At 51.3% G+C, this 19972-nt stretch overlaps 1 long non-coding RNA gene and 1 other non-coding gene across 3 annotated transcripts; one reads left to right on the top strand and one right to left on the bottom strand.

Moving 5' to 3' along the window:
- The first annotated feature begins 756 nt into the window (after positions 1-756).
- LOC128313971 (uncharacterized) lies at positions 757-9876 on the top strand. 2 transcript variants are annotated; one of them, XR_008295202.1, is made up of 3 exons: positions 757-3150; positions 5354-7809; positions 8715-9876. It is a non-coding gene; the product is annotated as an uncharacterized LOC128313971 (long non-coding RNA). The 2 variants fall into 2 exon arrangements; XR_008295201.1 differs by lacking the exon at positions 8715-9876 and having other exon boundaries at positions 771-3150; positions 5354-5568; positions 5679-7962.
- Positions 9877-16407: 6531 nt separating this feature from the next.
- On the bottom strand, positions 16408-16571 carry LOC113599687 (U1 spliceosomal RNA). Its single transcript, XR_003420601.1, has one exon. It is a non-coding gene; the product is annotated as a U1 spliceosomal RNA (small nuclear RNA).
- Positions 16572-19972: the final 3401 nt, after the last annotated feature.

Raw genomic sequence — 19972 nt, 5'->3', positions numbered from 1 at the left:
TTTTTGATAGCAAGAGTGGAAATTGAAGAATAAATTCATGTTATATCACATGTTGAGAAAATGGTCCCTGTAGTCAGAATATCTAAGAGTCCATAAGGCCTCAGGAACTTTATTTACTTGGACACTCCATGTGAAAGTCAATGCAATGTAAACAGAAGGGTTGAAGCCACTATATGCTGTGTCCTGGGAGTCATGACTTTAACACACAGGGAGAGGTTAGTCTCCTCCTCCGTCACCTGCTTCTGAGGCCGGTACACAGAGTATCTGCTGTTCTGTCTCTCTCTACTCCTCATACAGGAGGAAAGATTTTTCCCTCCAAGGGGACAGCTACTTTGCTTTCTGCGACCACTCCCTTGCCTCCCATCAACACCAGCTAGGAAGCAACCATGGTGTCTGATCCTCCTGGTTTCATCTTTTGTCGTTCTTGCCCCACCTGGCACAGCATGGAGCTTCCGGAAGCTGAAAAGAAGGAAGTCCTCCAGGACACGCTGAATGAATGTGTTTTGACTCCTTCCATTGGCCAAGAAGGGCGTGGCTGCTACCAGTCTTACAGGGATGGCACGTTCCCATCAGATGAACAGGAATTCAGCTCTGCTCTGGATGTAGCCTGTGAATGCTCCCATTCCAAAGGGGATGAAACTCCACCCGGTTCCCCAGGTAGGGTCCATAATCTTTCTTGCACACACCCTGTGTAGACTAAGATATTTAACCCGCAGAGTGGACCATGCACTCACAGTTTCCATCCAGGCTCTAGGATTGAGTTTGAAATAAGACATTCCATGAGTCAGTGAGCTTTGTTCGATTCATGTCTAAGCCGTGGCACTTTTATGTCTGAGCCGCCGCCCATCGCTGCTCTGAAGGTGGTCCTGCCAGACTCCTATACCTCTCTACCCCAGGCACAGGAGGTCGCTATCAGACCTCCAAATTTTGGATTAATCTCTTATCTCTCTTGCCAGGCTCTGATTTCCATCCTTGAACCATGTTTCTGAATATCTATGGCCACCCAAGGCTGTTGGAAGCCTTTTCTATATCATGGGAAATGTCATGATCCAGGTTCACTGTCTCTACCTGGTCTGTCTCTTCCTTTTCTTCTTGTCTCAAGTCAGCTGAGAACCAGAACAGGACTACGTCTGTCAGACATTGTATGTTTCTCTGCAGCAAGGCAGGGCCCTGGAACTTCCCGACCCCATGAACAGCCCCAGGTTCTCTGCAGCTTTGAAGATTATTTTGATTTGATGGTGTGTAGATTCCAATCCTCAGTTTAATCTCAATGGCTGATTCCTCAAAACCATTAACCTTCGGCAATTCAGATGCAAAAAGCCTGAACATTGCAGCAATGCTCTAGGAAGCAGCCAGGTCCTTCCCCAGGATCTCTGGGAAGAGGGATACATTTTCTGTGTGTGTAGATCTGTCTTAGGATATTGTGATGATGGCCTGTCATATCAGGGAGATTTATTTGCTCAAGAAGGCAATCCCAGTGATTTTTTCCAGGGCTCTACTGAATCCCTCCTGAATGACTTCTCTCACAATTACCTGTTATTACTCTGCTTATATTTCTGTCCTGTGCTACATGAGTGAGCATTTGTGGAGAGGAATCTGCTTAATGGAACTCTTTCCCCACCTTATTTGCAGAAAACAAAATTGATCACAAGGGCCTTACCAGCAAGCTGTGTGTGGGAATCCATTCAGTCCTCACAGGGACACTCCCCACAGGTGTGCATGTCCTATGAGAGCGGAGAGTGCTGAGACTCAGAAAGGTCACTCCACTTTCCCAAGACCCCCGGCCAGTGCGCAGTGGGACATCAGACCCTCACCAGCTCAGGCTCTGTCCTCTGCTCTCCACTCGGTCCTGTCAGGGACTAAATGGGGATGGTGCTCACCCTTTCCTCTTTGCTTTTGTACCAAATTATTTGAAACAGTTATAAATGCAAAGAGAACAGTTGCTAGACGCCCCAACGACCCCTGTGACCCTGCAGGAGTGCCAGCTCCTACCCTGTCAGTGCACTTTGTGGTGTGAGCAGAGCCAGGGCTCATCCAGCCCCTCCAGGAGCTCAAGGTCTCCAGGAGACGCTCCATGAAAAGCAATCAGGGCTGAGAGGTCCCAGACGATTTCTGTTCTCACTAGGGTTCCCATGGTGGCTCTTCACTTGGCTGCCTGGCACCCTGGTCACCCTGCAGAGCTCTGTGTCAGAGACACTGACAGCCAGGTCTGGGTTTCCATGGGGGCAGGGATGGGACAGGTTAAGACGCGTCTCAGGAGGGTGATGTGTGTGACATGGCCTTGCATTAAGCCTGGGCCATGAGAGGCTATGAGGATGGGCGGAGATGAATGAAGGCAGCGTCTCCATTAGGCACAGCCCGTCCCCCGGTGCAGGTTCTGGTGGGAACGTGGGAACAGTGTGTGTGGGCTGTGATTGCCGCAGGGGGCGCCCCAGGAGCGCTGCCCTGCCCCAGCCTCCCTGCACTGGGACTAGCCAGGGAGAAACAGGCATCTGAAGCCTTGAGGCCAAATTCTGCCCCTCTTCTTTTTTCTTTTGGGGCACATATCAGCAGTACTTTCTCGTTCTGCCCTGAGGCCTCTCTAGAACCTTCTCTCCAGGCTGTAGGACGAAGGGTACTACTACAGAATAATAGGCATGAGCCCGCCTCCCATGCAAAGCCGTCTGGACTCCAGGGGGTGACCTTCCCTTCAGGGACTTTGCGTCCTGGACACTTGCCATCTCAGCATGCCCAGGCATAGACACAACGGTGACATCGCCTTCGTATCCATGATGTCTGCCTTTGTACCTGCTCACTGGCTGGTCTCACAGACGGTGGGGGACGAGGCGGGAGGACATCACAAATGGAAGTTCTGGCAGTGCTGAGTTAAGAAAACTGGGGTTTGTCCATTGAAGTGTCTTCTTGCTTCAGCCCCGATGCAGGTGCCCGGTCCCCAAGGGCCATCGAGTGGAAACTTGACTTTCCCAAGGACGGAGGTGCAAGCTTTACAAGCACCGCCACAGTCAAATACCCAGGTGGCCAATTCTGTGCCAGGGCAGCCGGACCAGCAGTTGGCTTGTGGTGACCGCAGAGCCAGGCTCCGCCCCTCCCCCGCCATCAGGAGACTGGCAGCCACGATGGTTTCTGGGAGCCAACGGCCGCTCTTCCAAGGTGAGAGGTGCGGGGGGGAGCAGGAAGCTCTAGTCACAGGGTTGTGGGCGGGGGCAGCAATGGGGCCTCTTGCAGGCTTGCTTTGCCCAGCTCCAAACTCACAACGCTCCAGCTCCAAAGAGCTTGGGGCTGAGGGTCAGCTCTGTCTGCCCAGGTGCCATGGTTTCAGCCTCCTGGCTGTTTACTGGCCAAGTTATTCATCATCTCATGTATGTCCCCCTCGGTCCCTTCATCTGAAACCATTGAAAATGGGATCTCCATCCCATCAATGCTGGGAGCATGAAGCTACATAATTTCCAGGGACCCGAGTGAGCAAAATGGCTTGAGAGCATCGATGAATCTGTAATGCGTAATTCTTGTGTCTTTGTGGCGTCTGAACACTTGGAAAATGGTTCCGTGGCATAGTTTCACGTGTGCTAGAGCTGTTCTTATCTGGCTCCGCTTTCGCTGGACCCCATCTTCCCGGACTCTCTCAGCAAGGCTTGTGGGCCAGTGTTTGCTCTCCTTCAACATCCATCAGGCAGCCAATATTCCCTGTTAGGCGCTCACAGTAACAGTGGAAATACTGGCTCCACGACAGTTTCCCATGCATTTGCCTGGTTTCCCTTTCCTGCAACTATAAGGGGCCAGTTTCCTAAAGTGCACACTCCGTTCTCCAATACTTCATCTAGTTCCTCTTGTCCCCCCTCATCTCCACGAGCACGTCCCCAGCTTCGTTGTCATCAGGATCCGCGTCAGCTCACATTTCATGAAGACCGAGCGTTTCAGCGTTCCCCTGGGTTGTGTCGTCTTTACCCTCCCACCCTTGGTGTCCCCTCCTGGAGCCTGGGTCTCCTACAGGCACCGACTTCATCTGTGAAAAGAGGAGACACAGTTCCCAAGTGAGGTGATGCGGGCGCAGCCCTGTCGCCCCGTGGAGATGCTCCAGAGGACGCCTCAGTGGGAGTTCAGGGAAGCACAGCCCTGACAGGTGGCTTAGGACGGGAGATTCTTACTGTCTTCTCCCTCTTGCCTCTCTGCCACTTCTCCCTGACTCCCGTGGTCCCGGCCCAGACTCTCCTGGTGGCTCAGTCCCTCTCTGTGGCTCACCTTCCCCACAGGCCTCAGCAGGAAACGGGGCTCCATGCCAGACTTTTGTCCAAGGAGGGTTTCTTAGTCCATTCAGGCTGTGATAACAAAAATGCCATAGACCGGGTGACTTAGTCAGAGCAGAGATTTGTGTCTCCCGTTCTGGAGGCTGAGTAGAACCAAAATCGAACAGTGGCACATTGGGCGCCTGGTGGTACCTCCTTCCTGGTGATGTGTGGCCGCCTTCTTGCTCTGTCCTCACAGGGTGGAGGGGTGAGGGAGCTCTGTGGGGTCAATTTCATAGGGCACAGATCCCTTTCACGGGGGGATCTGCCTCCCATAGGCCCACCCCACCCAGCATCACGTTGGGAATTGGGTTTCCACAGATGAATTTGGAGGAAGACAAACTATCACTCTGGGGCAGGTGGTTTTACTCTGTTTGATTCTCAGCCTGTAATTCTTCCTTGGTGCTTAAAAGGTCACCTGCTTCTTGCCACAACTCTTCTCATCCTTCTCAAATTTGTATATATTTTTCACTTGCAACTGACCGAAGAGTGTTTAGAACTTTATGCTCGATGTCCCCCAACCCTTAACTGCCCATTTACTCAATTAGATAAGAATGTGCTTATAGACACACATATTTACGTCTTATGTCACACACATTACGTGTATTCGGTGTGTATGCTCTGCATAGTGTACATATATGAAATATATCAAATATTGGGGCGTGTTCTGTAAATTCCCCAGCTTTGGTTTCCCCGGTGACTCTCAAAAGGCTTGCCTTCAACTTTGACTCCTCCCTTGAATAGGACAGCCTCTTTCGAGCACCATCTCCTGGCCTTTGTCTCTTCTTTGTCAGAACTGTGTGTTTTGACCAATTCTACTTTTCTCAGTTTCACTTTTGGCTCTGGGGGCATGTTGCCCTCCCCGCACTCTTATCCTTACAGGGTAGCGTGAGAGAGGTCAACAACACAGGCGGTCAAAGCGTGTCCCTCGGCGCCCCTCACACGTGAACTTCCCGATGGCCTTTCTCGTCCTGCCCACCGTCCTTATTCGATGTCAGCGTAGGTAGAGGATTTAGTCACAGGAAGATCATGACTAACAGTGGATCCTGTTGATGTGCTTTTATTTTCAGAGCAGGGTTTGGAAGCTTCCATGGGTGTGAAGAACCCTCCCAAGCTGGAGGGTGACGCTGCTGAGGGCTCGGTGGCCAACCAGTGTGCAGGTCAAGTCTTTGGCCACGTTAATGCCCTGGGTGTGATGAAACAGAAGATGATCAAGAGAAAAGTGCAGTTCGGCGAGGGCAGATTCGCGTGCAGATTCCGTGGCCTTCAAGCATAGGGCACAGAGGTAATGGCATCCGTGGCTCTTGGGAGTATGGATTCCTGTTGCTCTGTTAGATTATAGCTCCGCCCACACCCCAAACTGTTCTTCTCTTCCTCGTTTGGTCCCTCTGCCAGCTGCCGCTGCCTCTGTCTGTTCCTGCCTCTCACTGGTCCTGCCTCTGTCTGGTCCTGCCTCTGTTTGCCATGGGGACTGCCACCCTGGGGGCCCTCCCATCTCCATCAGCTGTGGCATGTGAGCTGTGCTGTGTCCCCACGGGGGCTGTCCTGGGATTCCCTCTCCCGTGTCCTCACGGCCGCGGGGAATTAGGCCCCACGGCCCCCCTCAGCAGACCAGCATCATTTACACGTGTCGCCAAACACATGGCACTTTGGCACAAGGCACACACTTTCGTGGCTTCTTTGACTGCCTTCCTTGCTTCCCCAGCTCCATGACCTCTTTCTCCCAGAGAATTGTCTTTTTTCTCCTTAATTTTTGTTTTAAAGTCATTTATTTTCAGAGAGACAGAGACTGCACGAGTCGGGGAGGGGCAGTGAGAGAAGGAGAGGGAGGGAATCCCAAGCAGGCTCCAGGCTCTGAACTGTCAGCACAGAGCCAGATGCAGGGCTTGAACCCTCAATCTGTGGGCTTGTGACCTGCGCCAAAACCAAGAGTCAGACGCTTAACCGACTGAACCACCTAGACGCCCCATCAGGAACATCGTCTTAATGTCTCTTGCACATGGCTTCTCCTCTGGGGTGTTTCCGGGAACACGACCTAGAACGACACTTACCCCTCAGCTTCTCCATGTGAATAAGAAGTGTTAAAACTGAGGAGAAAGAGCACCCCGACAAAAACTCCACGACAACATGGGTCACCTCTGGGACTGCCACACAGCCTGCCTGGGGTCAGGTTTGTCCTCGGTCCCAGGTGAGCAGGCCTGTGCTAATGTGTGTGGGGTTTCCGGGACTCAGTGTCCACCCACACCTTGGGACCTCAAGAGAGCTGGCATCAGGTGGAGGACAGTCATGGCACTCTACAGGGACACTGGCCAAACACAGATGCAGAGGCCAGGTTTCCAACCTGCACAGACATGAGGTGTTCAGGCATCCACCTGTCTTCCCTTTTCACTGCCGTTACCGTGTCTACATACTCAGCTGGTTCATAAAAGGATCCACCGAAAGGAACTGAGTTGAGTCTCAGGCCAGAGCACATTCACGAGCATTGACTGAATTAACTTTGGGCAGCTCTGTGAAGTCCCCGCGAGATCCAGGGGAACACGAGACAATCTGTGCCTCATACAAGTCCGGCTGAGAACGGGGATTCATGGGAGGGTGTCCGAAGGAAGACCAAAATCTTTAGGGCCAGTATCGTCATGGTGGCAGAGATGAGGACAAGAACACCGTGGTCTGAAACAGAGTAGCTTAGCTAATAGTTCTAAATCATGCTGTCGTGAAAGAAACACTGAGCTTTGAACTCACGTGAATGCCGTCACCCAATACCTTGAGATTTTGATTTCAACATTCTGGGCTGGGGTGTGGGTAACGGGAGATGTTTTAAAGCTCTGCTGGTATGCACCTAGGAATCAGAAGGACTGTGGAGCTATAGGATGCTCATAAGCCAGATAGAAGGATCCCGTGTGTGTGTCACTCGTTTTGTGGACAAGCTGAGTATCAGCCCCTGATGGAGTTGACATTCCTCCCTCAATAGAGCCCAGAGAAAGAAGGGGACAAAGACACATGAATGAATTCGATGAATACTCCCTCTTCCGGATCCAAGTGTCTCACAATTTTTATACTATAGGATGCAGTAAGAAAGAAATGTTGCCTAGAAACCCAGTGTTAAGAACAACAATCCCTTCCCTGATTACCCGTAACGGAATTCAGGGCTCTTTTTCCTCCTCGTGCAATGAAAATCACGGTTGACTCTTCACTAAATGCGTTTCCCAGCCTCCTGACAGGTGCACTGCACATGGAAAGGAAATGTTTTAATCAAACTTTCTCCTTATATAAAACCTCAGTAAAGAAGCTTAGGTCTCCCTCTGCCCTTTGCAGGCCCTCGTTTACATTAGTGTCAACACCGAGAGACTCTCCTCAGGGACAGTTTGGGAAACGTGCGAGGAGAACCTAGACGACTAAAAGGAAGGCTCTTCCGTTTTCTCTGCAGAGTTCCGAGTGTCTCCACTGAGAATATTCCTAGACGTTCCCTCAGGTGTATCCTGGCGTGAGGTGCCCTGCAGGGGCTGTTGGGGTCCCTGAGCAGAAAGGGGTGAGGCCCTGGCTACACTCCCCGCTCTTTTCGTCATTCCCCTTGGAGTTTCTCCCTTTGGGGTTCTTTTCAGCCCCTTTGGGGCAGGATTTCTGTGCAAAGCCTTATTTCCGTCCAGCCAAGCGGCCAACAGCGTCTACTGCCTGCCCACACCCCCAGGCAGGCAGTAGCCCAGATCGGAGGCTTTCATCTCCCGACCCCCACAAGGATGGGAAGGGCCCGAAGCCTGGGTTTCAGTTCCAGGGTGTCAGGCACAGGTCACACCGCTACAGGTGGTCCTTATCAGCCCCTTGGCCCACGGTTCCTCATCTGCACACGGCAGGACTGAACTGGGACATAGTCTGAGGCCCCTGTTGCATCTCACATCCTGGGGCTCGTTCCATAGCCTGGCCTCCCCCTTCAGAAGACCAGGGCAGGGTGAGAAGGGTGTGTTTGTCTGCAGAGGGGCCCCTCCTTCCTTCGGCAGTCTGTTTCTGAACGTGTGTGTCGGGCGCTAAGCACATCCCTCCGTGGGAGACATGAGAAAGCCATCACTTTGCTTCTGATGAAGGGGGTTCCAGGGTGGGGTGGCTGCTGAGGGAGGGATGGTCGGGACCTGGCAACAGCTCAGGGCAGCCTTGAGCTGGGATGCCACCAGGCGCCTGCTGCGGGGAGCACAGGGGTCCCTGCATCCTACAGTGTAGGCTGGATGCAATTGAGGGGGCTATTGCTTCAGGCTTGTGGCTCTCACTCTCCCCCTCAGCCTGCCTGCAGACCCCCCTTCAGCTCCTTCTCTGCGCGGGGGCTCAGCTTGCCCCTGGCCTCTGTCACCACGGAGCCATCCCTCCAGGCTCAGCCATCAGCAGGACCTGAACAAGACTCACATTTGATTCCTCTGTCTCTCTCTCTCTCACTCTCTGTCTCAGATACCAAGGACTTCAGGAACTAAGAAAAAATACTCCTCATTTAAACGAAACCCCATCATAAAACCCCATCATTCTCCACTTGCTGAAAAGAACTCTAAAGCAGCAAATCAAGCTAAAGCCCAAACAGAACATGCGAGGGATCCTTTGCTGAGAATCGACATCTCGATCACAAGCCACTCTCTGGGATTTTTACTCCAAAAGTCTGGTTTGATGAGAGGAATTCTCGCTCTTCTGACTCCAGTCGTGATAAGTCGCCGAGGCAACCAATGCCCAGACCACACGCCCTTGTGAGACACCTTCAGTCTGGCTCCTCTCCATTCCATCCTGTGGATAAGCGGAGGCTGGAGCAACGTGGCAATAGACCCCATGTCAAACTGGACATTCTGGGCCACCCGCTGGGCTGTGCCAGGAGCAGACAGCATTAACTACGCAGCGTTCTTGCTGAAGAGGCTTAGCCTGAATCTGAGCACGAGGTAGGGATCAGACAACTGCAGAATTTCGACCATCGAACAAGACATCGGGCCTGTCTTTCTTCAAACAGCCAGTGTCCACAGCACAAATAAGACGACAAAAAGGAGAAGAGATATCTTGGGTTCCAAGGGACTCAGAAGATTGTGCTATCGTAATTTTGTAGTCCTTTCGAACCCCAAACATCTCCTCCCCTTTCTGTGGCTGTCTCTGGTGGTGGTGACACTTCCTTGTCTGTAGGGGACAGGCCAGATGTCTGGCTTGATGGTCTACATCCTGAAGGTGTCTGATCACTTCCTCCTGATTAAATTCAGGCTAACCTTTTCCCGGGTCGTTCCCTCGTGAATGCTGTGTGTGTCCCAGCCCCGCCCACCCAGAGACCCAGAGCCTCCAGTCTGCCATCACCATCATTGTGAGAGCAGCCCTGGTTGCCTTCTATGGGGGGCCTATCAGATCGTTCATGGTCTTCTGTTTGGGTGTGACATCTGAGAATGTGCGAAGATGCTGTCTCTAAAGTCTGTCTCTACAATGTTACCATCTTTTAGTGATCCCTGCAGTGTGTCACAACCGTATCTGTATGTTGGAAAAACTCTAGTTGTATCATCCTTGTGTATGTGTATTTGCTCGCATTGTGCTGTGGAAAAGAACACTCCCTCCCCGTTCTATATCATTAAAGTGTTTATTTTGACAATCACTGGGGACTGGTGAATTACGTTTCCTTCAGGGCTCCAATCCATCACCATCGTGATGTAAATGTTCTTGGTTCTCTTCTGGTATTTAATGCTGAGTCTCTGTATCTTTTAGGCTATATTTCTTTTCCCTACGGGCAAGAGTACATATGTGTGTCTGGATGTGCACCTGTTGTTTAGAAAGGTTGTATATGTAGGGCTGAACACTGCATCACAAGTGCGGGACATGTTTGGTTCTGTATTAACTTGTGAAACTTGTCACATCGCCATTCTAAGATTTAAACGATCTCGGGGTGACTGGGTGGCTCAGCAGGTTGAGGGTCCAACTTTGGCTCAGGTCATGGCCTATCGGTTCATGAGTTTGAGCCCCGCATCGAGCTCTGTGCTGTCAGCACAGAACCACCTTCAGATTCTCCATCCTCCCCTCTGTCTGCCCTTCTCCCGCGTGCATGCTCTCTCTCTTAAAAATAAATAACCACAGGGTCACCTGGGTGGCTCAACTGGTTGAGCGTCCGACTTCAGCTCAAGTCATGATCTCACGGTTCGTGAATTCGAGCCCCGCATCGGCCTCTGTGCTGACAGCTCAGAGTCTGGAGCCTGCTTCAGATTCTGTCTCCCTCTCTGTCTCTCTGCCTTGCCCCCACACTCACACTGTCTCTCTCTCTCTCTCTCTCTCTCTCTCTCTCTCTCTCAAAAATAAATGAAAACAACACAAGTTTTAAGTGATCTCCCAGCCTCAGACTTCTGACATTATTCTATTTTCTGTCTCCACCTGCCACTTCTTATAGTATTGTTTCCGCCCGGTGAAACGGATGCCATTTACATCCTATTTCTCCCACTGGTTCCACTCCCAGACTTTTGTCTCAGATCTACAATGAAGTGTATTCAGTGACAATCAGTTGTACAAAGGTCAAAACTTCTCTTATTGGGCAGAGTTCGTCTTTAAATGACTCCTAGTGACGGAATCAGGACCCCCTGAGTGGTGCATATTTAGTACTCTTTTTCTACTGCCTTTGTACATGGACATCTTAGGTGAATAGAAAGTGCTTGTACAATGAGTTTTTGCTGTGGTATTAACATATATGGCTTTGCTTTGTATGTTTGGTGGGCATGTAGACGAAAGATTGATTTTTCTCTCCATGCGATATAAATTGGCTTCTTTGGGTGGTGGGGAAGGTGTATGCAGCATCAGAGGTTTTCTCCTTTTTCTGGAAAATCTATTAGTTCTAGGGGTGCCTGGGTGGCTCAGTCAGTTAAGCGTCCACCTTCAACTCAGGTCATGATCTCACGTTTCGTGAGTTCAATACTCAAGGTGGGGTATCTACTGCCAGCACAGGGCCCACTTAGCACAGAGCCCACTTCATATCCTCTGTCCCCCTCTCTCTTCTTACTTGACACATCTCCAAAGGCAAGGGAAATACAGGCAGAAATGAACTATTGGGACCTCATCAAGATAAAAAGCTTCTGCACTGCAAAGGAGACAATCATCAAAACTGAAAGGCTACCGACGAAGGGGGAGAAGATATGTGCAAATGATAGATCGGATAAAGGGTTGGTATCCAAAATCTATAAAGAACTTACCAAACGCAACACCCCAAAAACCAAAAAATCCAGTGAGGAAATGGCAGAAGACACGAATAGACACTTTTCCAAAGAAGACATCCAGGTGGCTAACAGACACGTGAAAAGATGCTCCACATTGCTCATCATCAGGGAAATACAAATCAAAACACACTGAGATACCACCTCACGCCAGTCAGAGTGGCTAAAACGAACAACTCAGGAAACAACAGATGCTGGCGAGGATGTGGAGAATCGGGAATCTCTTGCAGTGTTGGTGGGAATGCAAACCGGTGCAGCCGTTCTGGAAAACAGTGTGGAGGTTCCTCAAAAAGTTAAAAATAGAACTACCCTATGACCCAGCAGGAGCACTACTAGGCATTTATCCAAAGGATACAGGAGTGCTGATGCAGAGGGGCACGTATAATCCAATGTTTACAGCAGTGCTTTCAACAATAGCCAACTTAAGAAAAGAGCCTAAATGTCCATCAACTGACGAACGGAAAGAGAAGATGTGGGTTATATATACAATGGAACACTACTTGATAATGAGAAAGAATGAAATCCTGCCATTTGCAACAAGGTGGATGGAACTGGAGGGTATTATGTTAAGTGAAATAAGTGTCACAGAAAGACAGATACCATATGTTTTCACTCACATGTAGAACTTAAGACACTTAACAGAAGACCATGGGAGAAGGGAAGGGGAAAACATAGTTTCAAACAGACAGGGAGGCAAACCAGAAGAGACTCTTAAATACAGAGAACAAACTGAGGGTTGATGGTGGGAGTCGGGGAGAGGGGAAATTTCGTGATGAGCATTGAGGAGGGCACTTGTTGGGTTGAGCACTGGGTGTTGTATGTAAGCGATGAATCATGGGAACCCAGTCCCGAAGCCCAGAGCGCACTGTTTTGACTGTATGTTAGCTAACTTGACAATAAAGTATATTTGGAAAACAAAACAAAACAAAAGAATGAGGCAGATGATAAAAATGCTGACGGCAGAGGACCGAGCGGACCTAATACGTGCTGAGTATTTACTCCCCGCCAGGCACTGGGCTCACTGCTTCACCTGCACCTCTCCTGTAACACCAGGGACGACTCGTGTAGAAGAAACCCCATTGGCCCCATTTTGAAATGAGACACTGAGCCACAGAAAGGAAAATTCAAGACACTCAGGCAAAGTCACACTGTAACTCAGCCAGGCTCGCACCTACAGCTTGTGAGCCCAGAGTGCTCTCTTTCTTGACCTCTAGGTTAGGGATTTCCAGGGAGAAAGAACAAGTCCAGCCTCTGATGCCCTGAATGGCCCTGCTGACATCCCGGCCTGACGGTTTTGTTCTCACGCTGGGAATAAACAGTCTCAGATACAGGATCTCAACCTCAAAGAGACTCTGAACCCTGAGACAATGAGACACAACAAGACTACCTGATTATTCCAAGCAGGCCCCACAAACACCAGGTCACCGTGCAAACTACAACGCCCCAAACACCCTCCTCTCTTCGTAAGGAAATGACTGCTGACTCTCACTGCAGTCAAGAAGGGCCAGTGCAGACTACCAGTGTTCAAGGTAGAGCAGACCCTGCTTCCTTCCAGCCTCCCCGCCATCAACCAACCACAGCCCTAATCCTGTCATGTGTGGTTCTTTCTACCACTCTCTTACTGACACCGTGGGGTGTGATCTTTCTGGCTGCAATGATTATAAACCCCCACTTGTTTCATGGGATGTACGTTCCTGCTGATTTGGCTGAAGACAAATCCGAAATTTCTCCTAAGGTTACATTTCTCCTAAGATTATGCCAGGGGAGACAGGGAACAATTTTTCACTCGTGGTGTGGCAGATTTCCCCAAGGTCGATGTACCTCCTCAAGGTAAGAGTGCTCACTGTACTTGATATTCTCTTATCTCTGCTCCTTTCCTAATATGGGAAATTAACATTTACTAAGGGACAGAGAGTTACGATATATGGGCTTTCTCCTGTGTGGGATTTAATGAGAGCTGTCATCATCCTGAATTTGTAGGGAACTGAGGACAAGGACCACAAGGTAGCAGGGAAAGGTGGCTCTGGGCTTTGGGAGTCACAAATGGGCACATGCAAAAAGAACAATACGTGATTTTGGAAGACGTGCCAGCAAGAAATGTGGCCATAAAGGCCGCTACGTATTTAATCCATGATCCACCAGTCGCTTTGCTCACAGATTATCCCTGTTTATCTTGGCCATGATGAGTGCTTTAAGAACAGTCAGAGAATTGCATCAGAGCACATCCATCTGAAAAGGACACACATAAAATACTGCATTGCCAAATCAGACCCACCAAACCCAAAATCTTCTCTGGTATCAAGTTTGATGTACATTTTCAAGGATAAAATTAACTGTGTGAGGCGCAAGCAAAGCAACAAGAAATCTTGGACAACCAACACTAACTGCAAGAAACTTCTTCCCACCTTAGGACGTGTCCTGGCCCCGAGTTAACATACGTGCTCTCTAAGTGCTGCATGAAGTCGTCACTTGTACCCAATGAATCTGGTTGAAGTCGATGAACCTGGTAGAAGTCATCTGCTAGGCTGATACTCACATAACTGATGCGACAGTTTCCAGGAAACTAAGCTACAGAAATCCACGGGCATATGTTTGAGTCCCTACAGGGTTCTGCTCACACGAGATCCCTCCCACTTACAGGCATGTCGTAGGTAAGGACTCTCCCTACACTAACTACCATGAGTGTGTTTGCCAAGAGGTTCCTCACTCGATGTTTATGCGGAAAGTTGACTGGGGTACCTTTCTTTCTTTCCAGGCCAGCGTCACTGAAGGAACTGAGCAACTGCAAGGAACCCAGTTCCTGTTCTTCTGTCCAAATTGTCTGGGTGGAGTTTTTAGGCTGAGCTTATAAATCAGCAGGAATCCAATCTTCTTCCTCCGAGAAGAGATACAATGGTTTCTCCCAGCATTGCTCATTGGGCAGTGCAAGTTTGCAGAGAGAGAGCGAGAGAGAGCGAGTGAGAGAGATATCGCCAGGCATGTTATTTTAGCAATGCCATGGTCCTCCCACATTGTCCATCCCACTCATGACAATGCCTGGTTTAAGCATCCTCTCTCCATTTCCCTTTATTACCTGCTTGACCTACATCCTTCCCCCAGTGAGGGAGCCAGCTCAGAGGGTCTGCTTAACCTAGACTACAGGTGGGCCAAGGAGAAGTGTGCCTGTGGCTAGAATGGGCTGCCTTCAGAGTGAGCCATAACGTGGCTACAAGCAGTTAGAAACCAGCCTAAAACACCGTTAGGAATAAGCAGGGCCAAACACAATGGTATGGATTTTACGTTTCGTATTGATAGCAGCTTTCCTGCACAAATACACTTAGACTTACTCAGGGGAGCAGGGCATCAGACAAAATGAAAGAAAACTGTGTCAAGTGTGAAAGATACTAAGTTACCAAAGTTACATTGAGTTGTACAATTGTTTTTTATCCTTTAGTCCCTCATTTCCACACTCGGAACCTAGAAAACTTTCTTCACTGCCCATGGAATTCAATGTGGACACAACAATGTAAACTATTAACCCAAACTTTCCATTATTTTTTTTTTCCATAAACCTCGTTGAATACCAGGTATTGAAATGCCCACTCCCATGTTCAGTGAGACTAGCGAGGGCGGTAAGTAATGTGGTATATGCAGGTCATATTCTGTTTCTTGGCCTACTTCTGTACTCCGCGTGTCAACTGTTCTCCGCCAGGGGACCTCTGGCCACATACGGGAAACCCAACAAACTTAAAAGTGTAGGGTCTCTGCGTTGATCTTGAATTGGAATGTCAGTCAACATGTAAGATTCTCTCAGGGCTCAGAATGGCTCTGGATCTGCAAGGACAAAGGTAGTTGCCCCATCCTTTCCTCAGGGAGAGTACCTCCAGATTTCCTGATTCAGGCACCTTATGACGGCCAAGCACATACCACGATTTCCACGTGAGGCAAAATGTTTACAGATGTGTGAGATGCCTTCCATATGCTCCAATCCCTGCGTGCATGTTTCCTGAGTTCCTGTTGTGTGAGAGTCCCCTTTCCCCCAACCCATGGGGACCCTGTGGGAACCCAACCAAATCCCCCTGTGATTCTTTTTGTCTTTTCCATATAATCCCCTCCTTTCAGAGTGTTTTTCTTTTTTCTTTTTCTTTTTTTAATGGTTCTTATTTATTTTTTGAAAGAGAGAGCGCGCGCAGTGCAGACATAATGCAAAGCAGGCTCCAGGCTCTGAGCTGTCAGCCCAGAGCAGGAGGTGGGTCTTAAACTCAGGAACCCTGAGATCATGACCTGGGCCAAAGTCGGACGCTCAACCCCTCAGCTACCCAGGCAGCCCTGGAGTGATTTTCTTTTTTTTTTTTCCCCAAAGACCCCTCTGAGTAGCACTGGCCTTAGGCTCCTGGGAGGTCTCTTGTACCTGCTGGCAGAAAATGGGGAGGTCAGGCAATGGCTGACCACTCACTGCAGCCCCACTTCCCTCCCCTCCTGCAGAGAAAGCACTGAGGCCATCCCTAAGAAATGCGAACACGTGGGGCGCCTAGGAGGCTCCGTTGGTTAAGCATCAAGACTGCAAGCATCCCGAGCATCTGACTTGGGCTCCAGCTCAACCCAGCTGAGGTCAGGTCCTGAGCTCCCACTGCCAGTCCTGGCGCCACGTGTGTGGTGAGGGATCAGAACCCTCCCGCCCTTTTTAAAAAGGCCTTGGGAAAAAAGCCTTTGTATCAGGATCAGGGTGGCAGTAAGGAACAGTTCGAACCCCCCAAGGGACATTGCTCCCACCGCCAAAAGGGGGAAACAACCAACCACACAGGAGACCGGTACCAAAGCTAGAACAAGTAAAGAACTGCCTACAACAGCAGCAATTTACTCTGCTGTGAAGAGACACCTTAAAATAAGGAGGAAAAGGAGAAAAACAAGGCAACGAAGCACTCAGACACATCTGACTTTGAAAGACCGCTGACCAGGGGAGAGCGCGAACGCAGTCCCCCACTACCACAAATTATGCAGTCGAGTTTCCCACATTTGGGGAAATCGCAGGGGTCAGCACGCCCGCAGTGCAATGGGCAAGCCTCGCCCTGGGAAAACCACCTTCCTGATCATGGTGTCTCCCCTGCCAGGTAAGTATGACCTCCTCCTCCTCCGCCCCAACCCAGCCTCACACGCACCACACTGTACACACACGGTCACTGGCCTCCCCGCACCCCAAAACCCTCCGCACCCACTCCCGTCTCAACCATCCTCACCGCACACACGTCGTCCTCAGGCAAGCCGAGCCACAGCTCGGGCACTTCCACAGCCCGGGGAATTCTACCGCCCGGTAGAATTCTACCGCGCCCACCGCGGCCTCATTTCCATAAGGCCACGCCCCGGTCCGGACGCAACGGCCCCGGTCAGGACGCAACGGCCCCGCCTCACTCCCCGCCCCTCCCCGCGTCACCCGGCTCCACGCGCACGCCGTCTCCCTGCCCCCAGCTCCGCTCCCGCCGGGATCTCAGCGCTGAGGCTTCTCCTCTTCCTCCCGCCCCCCGCCTCCTTCCTCTCCTTGCGGGTCTCCTCCGTCTTCTCCCCTCCACACTGATTTGCTTCCCGCTCGTCTTCCCTCTCCATGCAGCTCCCGCAGCCCCCCCTGCGCCCGTCGTGGCGCCCACGCGGCGGGCAGCACCGGGCCGACTGCGCCCGCCTGAGAGGAACACGAGGGAGGACGTCCCCCAGCCGGAGAAGCGCCCACACACCTCGCTCGCTCTGTCTCTCGCTCTGTCTCTGCCCAGAGCCCGGTTTGAAGGAGACACAGTGCGATGGCTCCACCTGAGGGGCTCAGCCGCCAAGCCAGTCCCCCCGCACCAGGGCTGGACACCAGCGCGGGGGGACCGAACCCACACCTGTCGTTTGAGAACTGCCGCGTGCCTGCTGCTTTACAGGTGCGTTCGCGGGGCGGGGCGGGGCGGGGCCGCGGCGCCCCCTGGTGGACGCCGGGGGTTGGCGCACCAGGATGCCCGGGTTGAGGCGGGGGCGGGTCCACGGAAACCTGCCTTGAGCTCACTTAGACCCTCCCGCCCACTGCCAGAGGTCACAGCAGGGGTTAGTGGGGTCCCGGGCGCCCCACTCTGCCTCTGCCGTCCCTTCCTCCCCCCCAGCGCGCTTCCCCTTGGAGGAGATTTCCGCCAGCAAAGTCCCCCTTCCGTGGGGAAAAGCCAGGTCTGGAAAGCCAAGCAGCACCTACTGGGAAGAGACTAGTCCTGGGGCAATTTCCTGGTCCTGTCCCTCGCGTTCTGGTTTCTGATTTGCCTTTGTCTCCCTTGGGCCTTGACGTGTGCTTGACTTTTACTAGACTGCTGAAATTAGAAGAGACGGGGGGGGGGGGGGGAGGGGGGCGGGCGTCTGACATTAGTTGTCACCTGAGTCAATAGTGTGGTGGTCCGCGGAAGGATGCCCCCTGCCTGGGAGGTCCCCAGCCTCATCCCGGATCCTGTGAAAATGATCCATCACACAGCAAACGGGCCTCTGCGAAGGTGCTTAGGTCAAGGACCCTGAGATGGGGAGATCGTCCTGGAATATCCGGGCGGCCCCCTGGAATTACAGGGGTGCCTTCAACCTGGAGGAGGCAGAGGAGGAGATGTCTGCCTGCTGTAGCTGGTGGTACGGAAATGGAGACAGAGGAAACCAGGGCGGGCGGGACACAGGCGCTCCCTTGCCAAAACCTCCCGACTGCACTGTAGTGAGGTTTCCCTGGATTAAATTGCTCAGTCTCCCTGAGCCTCCAGAAGGGGCGGTGGCCCTGTTGACATCTCCATCTGAGTCAGGTGAGATCCTTTTTGGGACTTTTCACCCACAGAACTGTCAGGTAACAAACGTGTGTCCTTTTAAGCCTCTAAGTTCGCGGTGAGTCGGTACCCCGGCGACAGACAACCCATGTCAGGTGTCTGGCTCATCACGTCAGCGGTAGTTAGATCTGCAGGATGGAATCAATTCTGTATAAATGCTGCAGGTCGTGAGTCTTAGGTGGCCCGGCCAAGCGCTGCTTTTCCACGGTGAAGTGTTAGGTTAGGTACCTGCCGATGTGAGGTGCGCCAGGAGTGAAAGGTTCAGAAAGAATTCTCGGGGCACCTGGGTGGCTCTGTGGCTTCAGCATCTGACTCTTGCTCTTGGCTCAGGTCCTGATCTCACAGGTTTGTGAGATTGAGCCCAGAGTCAGGCTTTGTGCTGACAGCAGGGAGACTATTGGGGATTTTCTCTCTCTCTCTCCCTGTATCTCTCTCAAAATAAATAAACTAAAAAACAAAACAAAGACTTTGTGAGACGTTCTCGGTGCAAAAAGGTGTGTATAAAAAGCGTGAGGACAGGACAGGGGGACAGGAAGAGCTGCACTGGGATGGTGAGGTGGGACTGGTTATAAAGTTTTAATTTGGGGGTAGGGGAGGATGGGGCCGTAGAGCCCAATGAAGTTTCCGTCAGGAGTTCCATACGTTCCAGAAGGCTTACAGGACCCTGGAGGTCTGGTTAGCCTCAAGCAGAGGTTGGTTTTTGCGTCCAGCAGAGCGTTAACATTAAGGCAGTTGTGAGTTCCTTGAGGAGGTCCTGTGTCAGCTATTGACCAGTGGGCTGCAAGGTGGAAGGAAATTGAATTGCATCTACATTTCTTTTGCCTTTCTTCACCTCATCACCCGCCATCTTTTTTCTTTCCCTTCTTTTCTGTAACATTCAAAGTCTGTTCCCTGCACACAGGCTCAGCACGTTCTTATTGCAAAGTGGAAGCCACTGGTGGTCACACAGATTGACTGTTCACTTTTCAAGAGTGGGCTGTGCTCCTTTCCCAAGGAGGGCAAGGACATAACTTACAAAAGGAAAAATACGGGAGAACCCCCTCCTCTCACAGCTACGTTTCTGTTGCACGAGTTCTCTTAAGGCACAGAGCTACTTTTCAGCATGTCACAGAGAGCGAACATGCAAGCATGGCGTTTACGGCTTTCCCCCAAAAGTGATCTGTGACTGGATCCCGAGCAGACCTGAGCTTTATAGGGCGTCATAGGCTGTTGCTTTTGTAAATGTCACGGACATAAAACGAACTTTGTGGAAGCACCGAGTTCTCATGAGTACTGATTCTGCGACCAGGCCCGGCAGCACAGGGATGGGGGAGGAATTGTCCGGATCCTGGAATAATCCCGGGGCAGCAGAGCCTCGCTCTGGGCTTCTGTGTCCTACTTGTTTACAGACTCGTCATCCGTTCTGTGGATTGGGCCAGTGAGTTGCTCTGTTGACAGCCAAAGGCACTCATGGGAAGACTTAAACAACCAAGTGTGACAGCACACGTGGGGTCACTCCGTCTACCATGAAAGTAGGACCCGTGTCTGCCTCAGGTGTGAGTCTTTGGATGGATCTATTTGTTACTGGAGGTGGTGGGGAGGATGGTGTTTGAGGGTTTTGTGGTTGCTGCTGTCTGTGTTGTTGAACTCTTTCTAGGAAATCATTGTGGGGCGATAGCTTTGTGTTAGTTCCTGGAAGGACATGACTAAGGTACTTGCCGAGGGT

This window comes from Acinonyx jubatus, chromosome C1, assembly GCF_027475565.1.
Source record: "Acinonyx jubatus isolate Ajub_Pintada_27869175 chromosome C1, VMU_Ajub_asm_v1.0, whole genome shotgun sequence".
NCBI lineage: Eukaryota > Metazoa > Chordata > Mammalia > Carnivora > Felidae > Acinonyx > Acinonyx jubatus.
This window is presented reverse-complemented; position numbering and strand designations above follow the sequence as displayed.